The following is a 13293-nucleotide window of genomic DNA, read 5'->3' as shown; positions in this document are numbered from 1 at the left end:
CGCTCTTCTGGCACTGCCTGCTACTGATGAAGTGGGCGAGAAAGAGATTGGTGAACTGCTCTCATGAATTAATGGAGTGAGGAGTGAGGCCAGAGAATCATCATCGAGCTGCCCCCTTGAAAGTTGCTTGGAAGGTTCGGCACATCAGGGCATCGGAGTACCCGTAGAGGAGCATGAGTGCCTTGAACTTTTCAGATGGTTGTCAAGGCTTCAGCTCGGCTCTCCCTGACTTGGCAGATCTCATCCTTAACGACTTTGAGATGGGCTTGCAAGCCCGTGATTCGTGGGTCGGGGGGCCTAGGCCCCATATTGGTCTCCGCGGACTCGATGGGGACCAGCCCAAACTCCCGAGTACTAAAATGCAGGGTCGTGTTTGTTCCTTCTGGCCCGACGGTTATTCAGAAGGTCATGGAGGTTTGGGACCTATGAGGGAGAGGCACGACGTCGGCCCTTAGCCCTTGAGTGGGGGCTATGGTGGCCGGACTGCCCACCTTCATCCCAAGAATTCTCTCTTCGGCGGTAGTGGTGTTGTTCGGAGTTCTGGTAGTAGTCGCGGAGTATGTTGATCCTTCCCCTCTCTGGCTAGGGAGTCTCGCATTCCTTGGTGGCTGGTTGGTACTATTAGACAGTTATGCCCTTAGCTCCAATCAGATTGATGTATCTTTTGACATTTATTGTAAATGAATAAAGTACATAATTGATTCATATTATTATGGTGTGTTTATGTGTAACACCCTTAAACTGGACACATATGAGACTCGTGTTAGTTTAGAATCTTCACAGTCGTTGGATAGATCTGGGGAGATTTATCTTGCCAATGCTGACACTAATGTGCCACCAAGTTGGTTGGGGTAGCTTGTCTCAGCTGCCAGGGTGAGACATGAGGTACATGTGGTGTGGGTTTTCTTGAAACCTTCCAGTATTGCCCTAGACCTTGAAGATAGATGGGCAAAACTGGAATGTTACACTTGACCCCTAGACTCAATTATGATACTGCACTAGGTGTCGGATTGAGCTGTCTTTGATATGCCAATCAGTGAGATACTTAGAGAGGGTCAAAACCTGGGTATGTTAGGACAATTTGAGAATTCATTTGAGTGGGTGATCATAATGAAAGGATCGACCCCTTTGTCGGACAAAGTGAATGATCGGGGATGCACTCTCTCTGATGGAAACCTAAACTGCCGACAATTGATTTCAACCAATGATATGTATTTTTGTAAAATATATTTATATAGAGATATACATATATATATTATATTTTCAAAATGTTTGCAAAAGGTTTTAATTCCTGGGATCCATGTGAGTAGAGAGTGCAGCACTGCACCTTGCAGCCGAGGGAGAGGTCATCTCTTGTCGGGCAGTGTTTGATCATTATGGGCTGAGAGGTTAAGTGTAAGACCATTGAGGATTATACCTGTTGGGCTAATCTTACATCTGCCCACAGTCCTTGGGCCTTCATAAGATGGTTGGACCCAAGGACCATTTAGTGTAAATGTTGGGCCCATTAAGAGCCCATAGTGATGGACTCAGGGGTTCACTGTATTCAGCAATGAATTCGGCCAAGCCTTGTAACAGAGGCTAGGCTAAATCCATGTGGCTAATGTGTAGATCAATGATAGGGTCCCATGCCATACAAAGAGAGCCAAGCTAGCTAACATTAAAGAGGAAGTGAGCCTAAAAGCTCATTTCGAACTGCATTAATTAGATTAATTAAATAGGGGCGGATATGGGATTTGGATCAGCAGATAAGATAAGTGATTATCCTTATTCGCTGAATACAGAGAGAAGACAACACAGTTAGATTACTCTTGCCTTTTGCTCTTACCGCCCCATCCTGTTCGATCTCTAGTTCTTGGATTTGATCAAGATTCGATCTTGATATTGTTTCTTGCGAGAAGAAACAATCTAGAAGCTGTGGTCACTGTCTTATTTGATTTTTGCTGAAGAATCACTAGCTCTTGGTGAAGAACTACATATTGATCCTGCTTTACCCTAAATTGTGTCATTTTTAGTGGAGGGAGGATTTGGTACTCCCTTTGGGCGTGAACACATACGTTGGGAGGAGCATTCTTGCGTGGATTCTGTATCAGGTATATCCCTCCCTTAATTTTGAAATTTCGCCCAACCCTCTTGTAGGGTTTGCCATCCATATGGTGGACCTCCCATCCCTTTAGGTATGTCGGCTACTACCAGATTCTGAGGGCTCAGCTCGATGGGAGTTAGCGGAGACGAGGGCTAACGGGTCTATGGACTCGCGCTGGCCCTGGTGGCCCGATGCCCCGACAGGGTGGCCGCCTTGAGGGCAACCTCTTGCTTGGGGGTAGACATGTTCATGGGTCGAGCCGGGTCGGGCTTTCACTCTGTATTAATAGATTTTTCTAAGGCACGAGCCCGACCCGACCATCAGGCCTACAACTTGGGCTCGAGCCCGACCCTCATAAAAAGCCTGAAGCCTGGGCTTGGGCCCGAACCTGAAATTTATCCCATGTTGTTACTACTATTGAAGCAGCTAAAGAGAGAGAGAGAGAGAGTGTGTGAGAGAAATTATAAAGAAAAAATTAAAAAAAAATTGTATATATTAAATTATAAATATATATATATTTCATAAATATTATATTATTTATATATTTTATATAATATATAAAATACATATTTTGTATTTTATAAAATATATAATGCTGAGTCGAGTTGGGCTCGGGCCGGGCTTTTTTGACAAATCCCGAGCTTGGCCCGTAACACAGTCGGGCTTACTGTATTAGGCCCGAGGTCAGGCCCGTAGGCCTAATTACATGACCAAGCCCGACGGGGTGCGGGCCTGGCCGGGCCATCGGGCTACTCGGCCCATGAACAGGTCTACTTGGGGATACACATCCTTGACCCGCCGGGCGAGGTGGTCTAGTTAGTTGAGGACCGCTTGGAATTACTAGGTTCTGGGTGTTCCTGGTGTTTTGTACCATGTTGATTAGAGCTTAGGAATGTTCTCTTGGTTTTAAGGTAAGTTGAGGGAAGTTTTAGCAACGTTTCACAAACTGTGCCAATTGTTGATGCTCGGAATGACACAGGAGAACATTGTCAATTCACTCCCAAGCCTGAGTGGGGTCGAGGTGTCCAAAGTCTGAGGACTGAAGTGGCCGATGAGTAGAATTTGAGGTCCAAAGTCTGAGGTAGCCGAGGACTAGGAGATCGATTCTGCAAGGAGAAGAATGTCAGAGGCCTCGAGTAAATACCCGAGGCAGAGACTCCAATAGTCAAGTTAGTATTGAGATACAAAGTCGATGAGGTCCGAGCTGTGAGCACCTAGACGATGTCACATGAGAGTAAGAGATCTCAAGTGCTAGTGAGAGCTCAATTATTCGATCATTTACCTAGAGAGAGTCACCTCTTATTTATACTTCAGGTTGCCTGGGGGCTACAGAGCCTAGACGGTCGAGGTGGAATCTGTACTCGAGGAGCGCGGCTATCCGAAGCCGCCAGGTGACCCCGTGCCATTGGTTCTGCGAAGCTTGCCGAACTTGGGGGCACGCACCCTAATTGGTCCCAACTTAGAGCACGCCTTTGGACATGTGTAGGGTTGTGGTTGGACGAGCCAATCGCGCCTACATCAATTATTATTATTATTTCCTACGAAAAAATAATATTATTAAGAAAACATAAGCATGAGAGACCGAACGATCGAGTTATAAGCAAGCGAGTTAGGTCCGGGCCTACTGGGCCGAAATTCAATAGTGTTGATGTTCGAGTTGACCACATTTTGTAATTTAAGGAAGAATGCTCCGGATCAAGATGCTGTCTGGTAATTACTAATTAATTGCAGGATTGATTAGTAAGTTTCTAGCTTGCGCAGTTAGTATCAGTAACAGTATGATCATGGGAACCAGCTATGTGATGCTGAGTTTTATTCACAGCAGGTGCGTTTTTCTTAAAGCTGATGTCTGTATACGACCCGACCTAATCAAGGCACAAAGGCCCTCCTAGTCCTAGTCCAACAAATGTTTGAGAGAGGGGAAGAACCTACTCCACTGGGCCCCATTTTCATACCCCACATCCATGATACAAGCCCTAAAACTTGTTCTCTCATGGTCCTACTTTAACCAACCAATGACCAATCCCACTTCATAGTGCAATTTTATGTATATATAAAGCTTCTCTCTGTGCAAACACCAAACACCAAACCCGGCGCCACACAACCGTTTGATCATTAATCGAGCGGCATTTATGCGGTGACTATTGATAAGTTAAGCATTGTGAACAAGTAAAGTAGTAGTTAGTGTAAAATGCAAGCAAGACTGTCGAGCACTAACGTAACGTTTGATCATAAGGGTGGCCCACTGCTCTAATGTCTGATCAAAGAGAGGAGGAGCCTAGGAAGCTCTCTAACATCACAATTACAAAAGTTGAAAAGAAAAAAATAAAAAATAAAGGAAAGAAGATAAGAAGGTATTGATGGTGGAGGGGACTGGCGGAGTAGCATTAGCATCACACCCACACGTGAACATAATTGAAATGAGGACGAAGGAGCGTCTCTGCCTCATATGTGTGTCAACTCTCTGATCTGTGAAAGCCATACCATACAATGCCACCACAGCCAACTGTTTTCCTCTCCATCAAAGTTACTAGTTTTAGTCCATTACAAGTGCAGCCCAAACCTTATTATTATTTACTATTTAATGCAATAATAATGATATTTAGCTTGGGCTAAGTGCTTTGACCGGAAGTCTAAAGCTATTGATCAGATGCCAGCAAATTAAGATGGTCAACATCTTTGACCGTAACAATGTGTTTCACCTTGACTCGTTCATTGTGTCACTATATTATATTGTATTATGATATTATAAGGCGATAACAAAAAAATTAAAATTATGTTCGTAATAGAGCAGTTGGGCAGTTCCCACTATTATTATCATTTATTAATATTACTGCTGTGAGGGCTGGCATGGATCATGGATGAATATTGGAGAGTGTGATCTGGGACTGGGGGAGGTGATGGTGAACTCGTGGCCCCTTCCTTATAAGGCGATTTGGGTGGAGAGCCACTGGTTCAATGTTAATGCTGTGGCATCCACCATTACTTTATATGTTCGTAACTTTTGGAATCCATCCATTTTCCAAAAGAGAGATGGAAACCTGAAAAAGGTCTTGCAATAGTAACAACAAGAACAACTGAAGAACTTCTCTTGGGAAGAATAAAGATGGGGGAAAGCATGTCCCCTGCCTAACCCACATGGGAAATGTCAGACTCTCCCCAACCAACCTTTGGAAATTCATTTCCCCCCAGGCCCCCAACAACCTCGATCCTTTTTCTATCTTCCAAACTTGATCAATTCCTTTTCTTGTTTGTATATTTTCATAAGAAATCGAAGACGAAGGCTTGTAGCATCCAAGGATTAGGGACCTGACTTGTATTATGATTATGATTCTGAAGCTTCTCCCTCCCAAGTAGTCCCAACACAGAAAAGCCTCCATATCGATCCAACCATTTTTCCCTCAAACTCTCTATAATAGAAGTGGTTAGTTAGGGTTTAACATATAGCAAATTAAAGGGATGGGACTACATGATGGATTGGGCTGGGCTGGCCGATGGAAGCCCCACAGACCACACACGCACACTACAACAGTCAACAGTACAACTCACACTCACTCAGTGGTATGACATGATTTTTCAAAGGAAAGTGAACTGTGAATCATCTTAGCTTGTATGCAGTTACAGGCAGGGAGGGTTAGATTCCCAAAGTTTGACCACCCTGACCCATTCAAACTTCGAACTTCAAAGCAACCCGGGCAGAGTGCTCACATGGAAGAAGAGTCCTTAGCCGTGCCACCCCAATACGGAGAGTAGTAGAGTACTACCCCCTCGAAAGGCCCCGGCGTCCGAGTCCGGCCTGGACATTACTGCCAAGTTCCAAATGCTTGTCTTTGACGTGTAACAATATTGACCAACAATTATGAGTTTATGACAAGTTAATATAGGATCAATTGCTGAGGTTGTTAAATTTTTGATAACAACCAACGTGGGTATTACTTCTTTCATTCTATTATTGTCCTCCCATTATTGATAGTTGATAGTACGCTATTCTCGGTATAATTCTCATAACGTCTTTCTAGTTTTTATTAGATAAATCGGTATCGAGTATTGTATCTAATAATTTTAATTTGGATTCAAATATTGATATTTTCTGAAAACTAATGGATATGTATGAAAAATATGAAAAACTTGATTATACTAGGAAAATATATATAAATTTTATAAATACATTAATAATAATAAATTAATGGTCAAATAGTCATAAATAATATATAAATATATAAGAAATATATATTTAATAGTGTACATGAAAATATATTATAATTAATAGCAGAATGCATAGAAATCATACAATGCATTAATTAAGAATCTAAGATGAATTTATCATATTTATCCTAATTATTATGTCAATTATTTTATATTTTATTATTTTTACATTTTAACATTAAGAAAAATAAGTTAACCAAATATTAAATTCTCAAATATAAATTAAATTATCATTTAATATTTTATAAAACTATATAATTTTAACTTAAAATATATAAAATTGGTTAAAGTTTTTAAGATATATATCATATGCAAATTCATAATTTTTAATTATTAAAATAATTATTTCATTATTAAAATTTTTATTTGTACATTTTTTGAAATTAGAAATTAATTTTTCATATAAATGTAAATTAGTGGATTTGATAAATTCAATTTAATATTATATTCTTGAATATTTTGCAAACAAATTTTTATTTTTTGTAAATAATAAATATGTTATCATTTAATGTAAATTAAAATATTAATTAATAATTATATAAATGTATAAAGTTTGTAAGATATATATCATGTACAAATTTATAAATTTTAAGTAGTAAGGTAATCATTATATTATTAATATTTTATTTGTATAAATTTCTTGAGATTAAAATCATCTTTTGATGTAAATATATATTTTTTGGTACTCATTTTGATGTAAATATAGAATTGATAGATTATTTATTCCATTTATTTATAAAATATTAATTTTAAATATTATTTATATTAATTTTAATTGATGTTGTTAAAGATAAATATTGATTATTTATTTGGATAGACATTAATAAAAATTGTGTTATTTCGTTAAATATCACAACGCATGGCATGGCCAAGTGGTCTGATGGAGTATTTAAGGCTTTTGGCACCACGCTCGTAGTGTTTTGGGTTCAAATCAAGGTATTAACAGCATTTGCATTTTTAATAGAATATGTTGCGTATTGCCCGATACAATGTGGTACGAGCCGATGCGTGCTCATATCGGTATGATACATACAATTCACAAGATACATTTCTATTCGTAACGTATCCTATATCGCCCTAATCCGATATCAATACGATACACCTCGTACTAGATGTATCATATTGATATTTAAATGCTTGCTACTTGGGGTGAGCAAGAAAAAACGAATAAAAAATTCTGTTTAATTGAATTGATCAATTTGGTACTTTGGAAAAATTGAAGGTATCGATTTGGTTTCGATTAACCAATATAAAAACTGACAGTTAACAAAAACAATCTCTCTCTCTCTCTCTCTCTCTCTCTATATATATATATATATATATATTTATTTATTTATTTATTTATTTATTTATATTTATTATATATAATATTATGAAAATAAAAAAAAAAACCAATGAACCAAACTGGTAGTTAACTGAACCTATTGATCAATTAACTGATCGGCTTCGATTTGATTTCGATTACTGATTTTCCAAAAACCAATACCACCAGTTGAACCGAACCATGAACACCCTAGTTTCTACACCACTAAGCATGTAAGGGAGTATTTTGCCTGCTTGGCCAAGCAATGCTGGCTTCTGTCACATTTATAGTAAGGAAAACCAAATTCCTTCTTTTATGGCCATTTAAATGGCTATTTATCGTATTTGCTTGCTTGCCAATGGATAAACAAATCCTTCTTTTCTTTTTTGTAAACAAATAAAACTAAAAATCGAGTACTAATTCAAGTTCTAAGAAAATGGCTTTCTGTAAGACTGTAACTCGTTTTCCAAAAACACTTGGGCTCAGTTTGGAAAGAGTACAAATATAAATATGTAGAGTCTTGTATTTCGTATTATGTTATATGTATTTTATACTGTACATTTGCACTCTTTCCAAACTGTGACTTGGGTAATTTTAATATGTCCAAAGTTGAAACCATTTTTCCCTCTCTAAATCAATTTTTTTGAAGCCTATAGGTGGCTTCCATTCTAAACATTGCTTTGAGGTCTTTATTTAAGAGATATTAGCTTATATGAATCATATGGATCAGTACGCCCAGCAAACATTTGTACATGGGCTGGGCTTGGTCCTACTAGGACATTGCAATATGGACCTGAGCTCAAGGAGAGGAAAGACTGTAGACAATACTGATAAATGACTCAAAAAAAATCAAGTTATCGGATTAAAATCAGATAAGATGGAGTTCATACCGGGTAAATGTGTAAAATGAGGGTCTGGATGTAGTAAGCACGTTAGGTAAGTACAATGAGTGAGCACGTAATAGCTTTGTGACACATGGCCCAATTAATGCGCTTTTTATCTAAACGTTTTTTCTCTATTAGACAAAAATTATCTATTATTTTATTATCTTTGTCAAAATAATTAAAAATAAAAACAATGAGAAAGGAAAACCGAAATGTATTGAGAGTTGGGACTCATTTATATTTTCCTTTTTTATTGTTTTTTATTTTTAATTATTTTGACAAAGATAATAACATAATAAAAAATTTCTGTCTAATGGAACAAAAGTATTTAGATAAAAAGCGCATTAGCTAAGACGTATATCACACAGTTATTACGTGCGATAACTGTGTGATATACCCCCCTCACACCAAATTCCCAAAATACCTCCTTGGACAAATTACCAAAATACCCCTAACCAAATTCCCAAAATACCCCCTTGGATAGTTGGACCAATTACCGAAATACCCTTGACCAGATTACCCAAATTACCCCATGTACCAATTTCCAAATTACCCCTTCTTCCAAAAGTTACCAAAATCCCCTCACCCAAGTTCCCAAAATACCCCTCCTTCCAAAATTACCAAAATACCCTTTAGACCTAAAATTACCAAAATGCCCTTCATTCCTCAAATTACCCAAATACCTCTATAAACCAGCCCCTTCAAACCCCAAATCACCAAAATTCTCTCAAAGTTACCAAATTACCAAATTATCCCAAAAAATTATGAAATTACCTTTTAGACCCCAAAATTCCTTTAAACCCTAACTTGCTGAAAACCCTCTTTCATCTTGAGAGTTGGTAGAACCTTCTCCTCCCTCTGTTTATAAATAGGAGCCTCCCTTCCCAAGAAGGGAAGGTCAGAGGAGAAAGAAGGGGGTCGAGAATTAGAGAAAAGGTCGGATGAGCATGAGGCTCTAGTCGTCTTAGGCTTTTGAAGGGAGAGAGGGAGATTGGGCGGGGCATTTGAAAGAGAAAAGGTAGGGCATCTGAGAAAGAAAACGAGAGAACTCTAGTCGAATGAGAGGAGTTAGAAGAGAATAGTGCTCAGAGAGAGAAGAGTTGTCTCGTTAAAGAAGGTCTTGAGAGAAAGAGAGAGAGACAGAGAGTTCTATGAGAGGAAAAGAAGGAGGGAGGTTTTGATGAAAAACAAAACAGGGAGATGGGATGAGAATAATTTGAAGGAGAATGGGTTACAACTCGAAGATCCCATCACTTGTTGGTTTGAAATTCAATCGAAACATCTCTATCCAAAGGTCATTTTTGGCAGATAATTCAACCCTAGAGCTTTATTGCAACATTATCGATCTGATTCACAATCCACAAGAAGTAAAAACCGATTACCTCATCACCCTAGGTTTTTATTCAAACCTGAACTATTGTTTTGAATGATTTTTCTTTCATGTTGTCCATTTACTTCATTATATGTTGGTCCCTGTAGTCATTGTTTAGTTCTTTTGTCTTTCTTCCTTTTTTTTGTTTAGAGTTTGTTTCTTCCTTTTAATTATTATTATTATTATTATTATTATTATTATTATTATTATTATTATTACTATCTGCTTTAGTCTTGCTTTCTATCATTCATTCAAAGTTGAACTCGAGAACCATCAGGTCCTCTAACAGTTGAAAGCTTATTGTAATTTCTCTTTCTTTTACCCTTTAGCCTTGCTAACTAAATACGATGGTGGGGGTTCTAATAAAAAAGGGATGAGAGTTCATCCTTTTGCTCAGGCCCCTACGTCCAAAAGGGGTTAGTCTAGAGGGGAGAAGAGGAAATTCCATGTCCTTCCCAACTGGTGGATAACCTAGACTCTCAATCTGAATTTAAAATAAACAGAGAATTATGGTGTTCACACTGACCAGAGAGAGGGGTGCCTAACCCCTTCCCTCTCTCACTCTCTCAATTCACCTAAATTAGCCTTAGCCTTGTCTTGGTCGATTGATATGGAGTCGTAATCCTAAAAGTTTTGTGAAATTTACATTCGGGAGGCCCATAACTCCTAGTTATGCATTCTAATGGGTGGCGACTCCATATATTCGGCCATGAAGTGAACTATTGGGGATTTTTCTAACATTCACAACATACACTCAGTGACGAAGTCAGCCAGGACCTATGCCTTGATCGTTGAGCGTGGCTCAAATCGGACATCGTACTCACTGAGCTCGATTGGCCATTTTGTCAGCCTACCTGAGACCTCAGGTTTCTAGAGGACTTGCCTAAGGGGTTGATCAGTTAAGACTACAACGGTGTGGGTTTGAGAGTAAAGACACAACTTATGGGCTACTAGCACCAGCGAGAAGGCCAGCTTCTCAATGTTTGGATACCTAGTCTCTGTGCAAGACTTTACTCATGTAGTAGATAGGTCATTGCACATGTTTACCTCTTGGATTAGGACCAAGCTGACTACCTTGTCACTCGCAAAGAGGTAGAGTTTGAGCTCATCCTTGGGTTTCAGCCTAGTTAACGAAGGTGGAAAACTAAGGTACCTCTTGTGCTCATCAAACATGTGGAAGGCACTACCCAAGAAATTTAGACATAAACTGGTCTAGGGTAGCTATCCAACCTGTTAGCCTTTGTACCTATTTTATTGTTCTAGGAGGTCGCATATCTAGGATGGCCTGGATTTTGTCTGGGTTGTCTTTGATGCCACGTTGGTTCACTATGTACCCAAAGAACTTGCTTGATGTGACCTCGAAGATGTACTTGTTCGGATTGAGTTTCATGTTATATTTTCTTAAAATGTCAAAAACGCAATTAAGATAAAAAATCAATGAATTTGAAAACTGGGTTTTTACTACCATATCATCAATATAAGCTTCAATTTTATTTCCAATTAAATCTAAAAAAAAAACTTAAAAACTTTATTTACAAGGCTCAGGTAGGTCACTCCAGCCTTTTAATAAACCAAAGGGCATAACTTTATAGTAGTACATGCCTATCTTAGTTACAAAAGTAGTTTTTTCTTCATCGGCCGAATCCATTTGGATTTGGTTATAGTCAGAGTATGCATCCATGAAACTCAACGGCTCAAACCCTAAGGTCACATCTACCAGACAGTCAATTCTAGGGAGTGGGAAGATGTCATTCGGGTAGGCTCGGTTGAGGTCGGCGTAGTCGAAGCACATGCCACTTGCCATTGGCTTTCTTCACGAGCACTGGGTTAGCAATCCAACTTGGGGGTATTGGACCTCTCTAATGAAGTCTACAGTGAGGAGCTTCCCGACCTACTCATTTACTATCCTCCACCACTCCTGGGCAAGGTTCCTTTTCCTCTACCAGACTGGTTTGACTAAATTCGAAACACAATGGTTCCACGAGGTGAGCTCCGATCTACATCGTTTTCTCGGGGTCAATATCTAAGACAGGAACCAGGGTAGTGTCTTCCATGGGGCGAGCTCTCTCATCGCCGTTCTCTAGTGGAAGCTCTAGGTCAATGTCGATGGCCTGCTTTCCTTTGCCCTTCAATGCGGCCATGTAACACTTGCAAGACTCGAGCTAATCGCCTCGCACCACTCCTACTCCATAACTTGTCAGAAACTACATCGACAAGTAATAGGTCGACACTACTGCTCGGAGGGCGTGCACGATAGTTTAGCTCAAAATGGCATTGTAGAGTGAGGGGGTCACGACCACTAGGAAATCATGATCAAAATGCACTGAGTTCTGCGCGGTGCCCACTGTTACTAGCACCCTCACCCGGCCTAGGGGCCAGACTACTTCTCCACTAAAGCCAACCAGGGGGATGTCGGCCGGTTGTAGGTCCTTCCTTTGAGCTCCATCAGCTCAAACGCTTCCAGGAAAATGATGTCCGTCGAGCTTCTAAAGTTGGCTAAAATTTGTTTTACCTCGAAGTCGCTTATAATTAACTTGACCACAAGCATCATTCTCGATGAAGTCACCTCCTCCACATAAGGGTGCTTCGATGGGATCTTGTCCTCATGCTCAAGCTCCCAAACTAAGTTCTTTCTCATTGATGTGTTGCATCCTACCACTATGGACCCTCCCATGATCATGTTAATGACACCATGGGTGGGTCGCTCTGCTGGTGGTGGGTTTCAAGGAGGCTGCTCTCTATTTTGGTCCCTACTCGACTGTGGCACTTCTCTTGGCTGGTCAGTAGGTCAACTTCGTCCCTCCCGCTTGATGAACTGCTTCAAGTAACCTCAGCGAATTAGCTCCTCAATCTCATCCTTGAGGTTGCGGCAGTTTTTTGTGTCATGGCCGATGTCCAAATAGAAGTTGAAATACTTGTTTAGGTTCTTGTTATCTAAGTCTCCTCTCATCTGAGGTGGCCATTTGACATACTTGGCCATCTTGATTTGCATCAGTATTTTCCCCCTCTTCGTGTTCTTGGTGACTTGCTCTTCCATCGTGTTTTCTACTCCTCAACTCATCTTCTGACCTCTTCTGCTTGTCGCTTAGCTCCAATTGGAATCTGAGTGCTTCCTCAGCCTTTGTAAACTTGGCTACTTGGTTGAGGAACTCCTCCATGGATGCCAGAGGGTTCAACTCAACCTCCCAGCTCAAGTCTGGGTATCAGGCATCGTTGACCGCTGTAGTGAGTTGGACAGCTAGGTCGAGGTTGGGAATCTAAAGTCGCTCCAAGTTGAACCATTTGATGTAATGCCGGAGCTTCCCATCAAGTCACTGGATGATGTTGAGTAGTCAGGTTGCGAACTTTGGGCATCACTTTCTTGTAGCAAAGTGTGCAGTGAACAGGTCAACGAACTGGTTTCAGCTCTTAATGGAGCCCACAGCTAACCCCTAATATGACA

Source organism: Nelumbo lutea, chromosome 1 (genome assembly GCF_056320005.1).
Source record: "Nelumbo lutea isolate HS-2025 chromosome 1, American lotus-T2T, whole genome shotgun sequence".
NCBI classification, from domain to species: Eukaryota; Viridiplantae; Streptophyta; class Magnoliopsida; order Proteales; family Nelumbonaceae; genus Nelumbo; species Nelumbo lutea.
Note: the sequence above shows the minus strand (reverse complement) of the source record.